The sequence below is a fragment of the Nannospalax galili genome, unplaced genomic scaffold, assembly GCF_000622305.1.
Source record: "Nannospalax galili isolate Female #2095 unplaced genomic scaffold, S.galili_v1.0 scaffold278, whole genome shotgun sequence".
NCBI lineage: Eukaryota > Metazoa > Chordata > Mammalia > Rodentia > Spalacidae > Nannospalax > Nannospalax galili.
Window position 1 is genome coordinate 7,112,016 of NW_008347536.1, and position 7,502 is coordinate 7,119,517.

Here is a 7,502-nt window from a genome sequence, read left to right on the forward strand (position 1 = left end):
GCCCAAGTGCTGGGATTAAAGGCATGCACCATCATGCCCCACCAACTAGAAGGATATTTTATCCATGTTTATAACACTAAGCTTGAGGAGAAGTAGTTTCTCTTTATTTTCTTGTGGTGCTGAAAACTGTCTCAAGCCCTTTTGTATACTAGGCAAGCATTGCACCACTAAGCTACATCCCCAGTTCACTTCTCATTGTTTCTACACTCATCTGTTTAGCTTTCATTGTAAGAAACATGAGGGGTATAAGAAGACAGGAGGTAGGTTTTCTGGACTTTGCTTTACTAGCTTTGTGACCTTAAGCAAGTTATTTAAATATCTTTAGTATTGATTCTTTTGTTGACCACTCATTGGGAATTTATAAAACCAATGGGAATCTTGTGTGCAAAAGGCCTTTGCACCCCACAGACTGTAGGGAAATTCAGTGAAAAAACATCACAGACAGAAAGACCATGAGCCGCAGGGACAAGAGATTAGTTTGCCACTTTCGTGTGACCAGGTTATATTACTTATCTTCTTTGGACATAATTTCCTCATCTTTTAATGGGAACCTGTTATTGACCATCAATCAACTAGGACAAACTGCTCATATGTGCCGAGCCTCAGCTCATATCCTGTACAGAATCAGGTGCGTTTAGAAGGTAATGCTCCTGGAGCTATCCTCACCACTTAGTATTGAACACATGAAAAGTATTTACCGTGCTTGAAGCCTCGTATGGTGGTGCTGATTATTATAGTTCCCAGTTTTTACTTGAAGCCAGCCACCATAATCGACATTTTGTGCTTTGTGTACCTCTTGTTGTTTAAACTTCATGTCAGTTCTGTAAGGTGGAGATTATTATGCTCTCCATTTTAAGATGTGAAGCTTAGAAACTAACAGAAAAAAGTTCAGATATTGACTAGTAAGGGCCAGGAATAGGAATGAACTGGGTGTTTCTGACAATATACCCAGCGTTCTGTTCTTATCACAACAGTGACAAGCAGGCTACCCTAACTCTGGCATTTTAGCTACTCCTTCAAAATTCAATGGCACTTCCAAGTTCAGAAGTTTAGCTTGGCAAATTTCAGCTCTAGATTGCTACTAAAGCCCCTGATCTTAGTGCAAGTTCTTACCTTGATGAAGCTCCACTTGTGACTGAGGAATTTAGGTCAGGATCTGAACATATGGAGCTTTGCACATTTGGCTTATTTTCTACCTTTCCATTTGGTGAGTACGTTATCACACAACTGCTGACTTGTTAACTCAGTTACCACTTATGATGTGTTATCTCTAGACCTTCTTATTGCAGTTGGTGATAAGGATAATAAGGTGAAAACCCTAGTGTTTGTCTTTAAGGAATTCTATGTTAAATGGAGCAAAGTAGAGATCATGATAATTGATTGTGTTCTGTGAAGTCAGCAGGCATCATAATGGTATTCTGAGAATACAAGAAAGGGCCATGGACTTTTTCTAAGCAAGGATGAAATTTTTCTTAATCCTTGAAGAATGAGGGCAATTTTGAGTGAGAGAACATTGGGAATGAGGGACAAAATACATTAGTCTATTTAGAATTGCAAGGTGTTGTGGAATAGAGGACTATTATAAGCAAGGGGGGAGTCCATGAACTAGCAAAGGATCAGATCAAGCACACATTATATACCTTATTAAAGTAGATTCATGTTGTGCAAAAGAAATGATAATTGACATGCCTGAAAATGAAAGAGTCAGAGTTCAGCTGTATCCATCTTGTGAGGAACTGGAGGAGGAATGAGAGGTGGGTTTTGGGTAGGGGTAATTGATGGTGGAGATGCTGAAGGCCTGATCCCTAGTAGGAGGAAATAATTGGAGAGGAATGTAACATGAAATCAAGGTGATGATTTGATGGATATGTATGGAGTGAAGGAATTCCATCCTCTGATGAAGAGAATGATGGCCTCTCTGTGGAACAGCCAGCTCTCAGCACAAGCACCTTGGCAGTGTATTAGTTACCTATCTTGATGCTGTAACTAAATACGTGACACAAGCATCTTACAGAAGGCTTTATTTTGGCTCACGGTTTTAAGGATTACAGTCCATTGTGGCAGGGAAGGCATGGTGGCAGGAGTGTGAAGCAGCTTGCCCACTGTATCCACATCAAAAGTATAGATGAATGCTTGCATTCAGTTTGTTTCCCCCGACCTTTTATTTGATCTGGAACCCTCACTGATACAATGATATGATAACATCCACATTCAGGATAAATCTTCTTTCTTCAGTTAAATCTTTATGGGTATATCATCACTAATAAGCCCTCAATAGATGCATTCAGGGGTATGCCACCTAGGTGACTATAAATCCAGATGAGTTGACAATGATGATATGCTATCATGAACAAGTAGATGATGACGATCTCACAGGGATTCCAGAAACCTTAGTCCTGGCCTTTTTATTATTAGCCTCCTTCTTTTGCTGCTAAGGTTGTCACTATTTTCTTTATCTAATGATGTCCGGACAATTGAAGAAGTCTGGACTATCTGATATACCACCCCAAACACGTTAATATCTTTAAGGTGCTTATAGAGCCCTGGAATTCAAGGCCTTCACAACTTCATTCCAACTGAGGCTGATTTTCTACTATTCTCCCCAAACAGCAGTCCAACCAGCTACTGCTGGAAGACAGTATACAGGAGGCATGTCAAGAAAAATAAAGGTGCAAATGTGATGGTTTTGTCAAAAGAAGTTGGAGAAGAAAGTAGCTATAAAGGGAATTACAGATAAATCATGAGCTATTTTGGGAGCAGACAAGTGACAGGGAGGCAGGAAAGAATATCTGCTGGGGAAAACAGCATGAGCACAGGTATGGAGAATGGGAAGTGGCAGTGGGAAGGGCAGACGAGAATGGGCACTAATACTGGCCACCAGTGGAGTTAAGTTCTGGACTCTCAACTGAAGGGATCTTCATTCATGAACCTGGAACCTAATTTTTAGATGTGCGCATTTACTAGCAATTGTGTGCATATGACATTCTGTCTGGAAAATCAGCATGAAATAATTTCAAAACACTTTGAATTATTAAGTTATCTTCAGGATTAAACCTTACATTTGTATAGTGTGTTGAAGATTACTGAACACTTTCAATAACATTCAGAGAAGGACTAGCCTTTGTCAACACAGGGCTCACTCCTAGGTTCTTTAACCCCAATTCTAGCTGTTAACCTACTTTAATGTAACTGTTTTGGTAACTTTTGATGTTTAAGCAATCATTTACTCTTATTGAACAAATCAGACTATGCAGGGGGCTTGGATTTGAACTTCTTGATGATTTTGTTAAGCATGTCTTTATTGACTTTTTTCCTCCAGCTCAGAAGATGTTATCATCATTATCATCATCAACAACAAAAGAAAAACCAAACACAAACCAACAAAAACCCCTAAAGCAAAAAAAAAAAAAAAAAAAAAAAAAAAAAATCCAAAGCACAGCCTTAGGGATCCACAGACAAGGCCCTCCAGCTGAGCACAGCTAGAGAGGCAGCATACGATGACTTTACTATAGTTTTGTTCATATGTTGGAGTGATATAAAATAAAACCATGTAAGCATGCCCAATGCCAGTGTTTGACAGATACTTCAAAACGTTAAGTGTAGCATTTGTTTTGGAAGAGTTCAATCTGGAATCTGCTGGTCTCAGTTCTTTTTGAAGTGAAAGCTTCAGCTTTGTGATGATTGGGTTGCGAACACATATTTTCAACACTTTAACAAGGACTTGATGCTGTGTTTTGAAGCTGAGTGCCAGGAGGAAATAGCTCATGCCAAATCATTTGGGAGTCAATGGTATAAAAAACAAAAAACAAAACTGTAATCTATTGAGCCTGGTGTGTGTGTGTGTATGTGTGTGTGTAAAATTGAAGGGGAATTATCTTTTGTAAAACATCTTCTTGTCAGACAATGGGGATTTTCATGGAAAAAACCAAGACTTTGTGAATGCCAGGACTAATTTTCTGGCTTACAAGACTTCCTAGAAGTCATTTCTGAACAAATAACAGCAGATCTGCCACAGTAGCAAAGCTTTCTGTCATGTGTGTTTGAAGATCACTGAAACTTAGATAGGGAGAAAAAACAAAAATTAAAACAAAATGCAAGAAACTCCAGAATACAGTATATGACAGCATTCAGTGTCACTGAGTCTCTACGTGGTAACTGCTGTTGTGAAGACAACTGTCTCAGACACAGTCCTCCGTATACTGCCTCTCAGAACACTGACTTCATCTTGCTGTCACTCATTCACCTGACTTTGGTGAGACTGTGAGCTGCAGGAGCGGGGGCCATGATTTCCTTGCTATGGCTTTTGACAAAGAGGAATCACTTAATAAAAATCATTGAATGAATAAAAGGTACTTGAGATCTAAAACCAAGAGCAGGAGCATGTGAAAATTTAGGTGAAAAGTTTTTGAGATTCAGTTTCTATTCTGTAAAATTCACTTATTTAAGAATGCAATTTACTATTTTTAGTATGTGTGATGGTTTGAATGAAAACTTTACCCCCCCCCCCAAGTATTTCGACGTTTTTTTCCCCAGTTGGTGGCGCTACTTTGGGATACTTTAGGAGGTGTGGCCATGCTGGAGGAAGCATGTCACAATGGGCCCAAATTTTGGGCTTTGAGAGTTCTTAAACCTTGCCAGATTTTCTGTTTTCCTCTGCTTCCTGTGCCTGCTGGAAGATGTGATCGTTAGGTTTTGGTGCTGCAGTCAGCTCTGTCACCATGCCTCCTCCACCGTTGTGGACTTTTTTTTTTTGGTCTTTTTTTGAGACAGGGTCTCCATGTGGCCCCAGCTGTCCTGGAACTCACTATGTAGACCAGGCTGGCCTTGAACTCACAGAGATCCGCCTGCCTTGTGGGAGATAAAGCAGAAGAGCAAAGGGCAGGAACTTAGATCAAACTGCCTTCTAGACTCTTGTGGGTAATTTAAGATCTTTGGCTTTTATTCTGGGTCAGCTAGGAAGCCTTTCAGGTTTTCCTTTTTTTTTTTCTAAAATGATAGTTTTTAATGGAAATCAGAGGTATAGTTACAAGTATTGTAGTCTGACACATAATCAAACAAACAGACAATTGGGTGATCACCAACTGGAAGGTTATAAAACAACAAAGATAACACTGGGTAGAGGAAGAAAAGCTATTGCAGAACTTCAGGAGCCAGACTACTATGGCCTCTACTTGTAATACTGCCTGTGCCCACCCCTTGAGTACATCTTGCACGGCCAAAGCCACCTCTGTCCCCACCACCTTGGCCCTCTTGGAAGCCCCTGTGGTCCCCACTGCAGTCCTGGCCTTGATCCGGTAGCTATCCAATCATATCCTCCTCTGCCATGTGGATCATCTCATCTTCATAGTTACTCCCCATACGAGAGATCCTGGTCCCCCTCCTGGTCCCCCTCCTAGTGCCATTCGGTTTAGGGGCCTTACACAGGTTGCATTCATTTCTTCAAGAGAAGTTCATGTTCTGACATGTAGGATTAGGTCACTTCCAGTCCCTAGCCCGTTCCTGTCCACTACCACCATCACCACCTCCACTGGTGACTCCTCCACAGCCACCACCACCACTGCTACCTCGTCTATAGCCTCCACTTCCTATTTGTCCTCCACCTCCATGACCATTTCCACCACACCACTGAAATCCACTTGGCATGTAGCAAATGAGACCTTGATAGGATTCCCAGAGAATTCTTTACCATCAAACTAGTCAACAGTTGTTTTAGCAGAAGCTGGATCATCAGATGAGGCTCTTCCTCACCTTTCAGTTTGTTAGTTAACTTCCCTATCTGTCTACAGATTAATCATGGGTTGTGTCGTTTTCTTATTTGTCTTGATAATTTTGATCTGTTTGAAGTAATCACCCACAGATTCAATGATAACATTCTCACCCAGGCCTTGCACAAAGATGGTGTTAGCTGAATTATCCTGCTTGGAATTATGAAGTGATTCTTGATCCCAGGGGCCACCAAATTTATTGAAGCCACCACAGTCACTTCTGCCAATGCTGTCTCTGCTTCCACCAACCACCTCCACCACCTCTGGGTTCATAGCCACCACAGCTGTGGTTGTAACCACCTCCATCACCCCTGCTTCAGCACCCACGGTCCTGCTGGTCTCCCCCATAGCCACCACCACCACCACTACTCTGGTCCTGATTGCCATAACAATGCTGCCATCACTCCTGGAGGAAAGATCTTGGCCATAATTGCCTCCACCCCCCTCCACCCCCTCCACTGCTACTGTTACACTGGTTCTGTTATCCATAGCCCTGAGGGGGATTATAGGAGTTCTGCTGCCATCTGTAGCCCTGAGGGAGATTATAGGAATTTGGCTGCTATCTGTAGTTTTGTTGTCATCCACTATAGCCAGATTGTTGGCCATAGCCTCCACTCCTGCTGCCTGTGATTGGTGCTCTAGGTGCTGACACGTTAACTTCCCGAAGTGCTGCTAAGAGCTGCCTGTTGGCCATAGCCAGGATAGGAGGACTTCTGTCTTTAAGAAGACTGGGAACTCTGGCTATAGCCATAGGCTCCAGTGGAACTGTATCCCTGGGGAGCTGACTGAGTGCCATAGCCTGTGTTCTGGGTCTATCCATAAGAACCATAGCTGTTCTGGCTATATCCCGAAGTGTCAGTTGACTGGCCATGGCCACTGTAACTCTGCTGTTCATAGTGATGATTGTTCTGCTGCAAGTAACCCTGCCCAGGCTGGGAAGGGTAGGCCCCAGAGCTTTGAGTTGCTTGTTGGGTGTAGTTGTATGAAACCATGTTGGCGCATATTTGCACAGGCCAAGCAACAAGATTCCAAGACACTGGAGTGCAGCTGCCTTGAGGAGTCAGTTAGTTTAAATTTTTTAAAAGTTTATTGAGGGATAGAGAGATAGCTCAGTTGGCAAAGTGCTTGCTGTGCGACCAGAGTTTGATCCTCTGTACCCACCTAAAAAATGCTGGGTGGTACTTTCTTGCAATCTCAGTGCTGGGGAGATGGAAGGAGGCAGATCTCTGGGACTAGCTGGTTAGCCAGGTTAGCCTAATTAGTGAGCTGCAGGTCGCAGTGAGAAACCTTGTCTCACAAGCAAAGGTGGACAGCTCCTGAGGAATGAGATCTAAGACTGGACTCTAGTCTCTACATACAAGCCTGCATACACATGAGCATACGTGTGTGTACACACACAAATGTACCCACAAATGTTTGCTGAAGAATAATGTCCTTGTAATAAAATTCACCCATTTAAATGCAAATTTGTCTAGTTCTCATCCTCTTTTCTCAATTCTTTACCTCTAAGTGGCTTTGAATAAGAGTGCAGGATTTCCTAGTACTGATTTTTCCAGGTAATTCTGACTCCTTTTTGCACTGCTTCTGTGCGTTGGACATTCTAGTGGTTGGAGTGGGACACAATGATCACACCCTGGGACTGTCAACTGGATTCATCAGGATTGTTCCTAATCTTTAAATTTGGATTGTGATTGGATTTACTTCTTCAGAAAACTCATTCTTCCCCTATTTTTTGTT

At 42.1% G+C, this 7,502-nt stretch overlaps 1 pseudogene; it reads right to left on the reverse strand.

The window, feature by feature from the left end:
* Window positions 1–5,167: 5,167 nt before the first annotated feature.
* On the reverse strand, window positions 5,168–6,757 carry LOC103743054 (annotated as a pseudogene).
* Window positions 6,758–7,502: the final 745 nt, after the last annotated feature.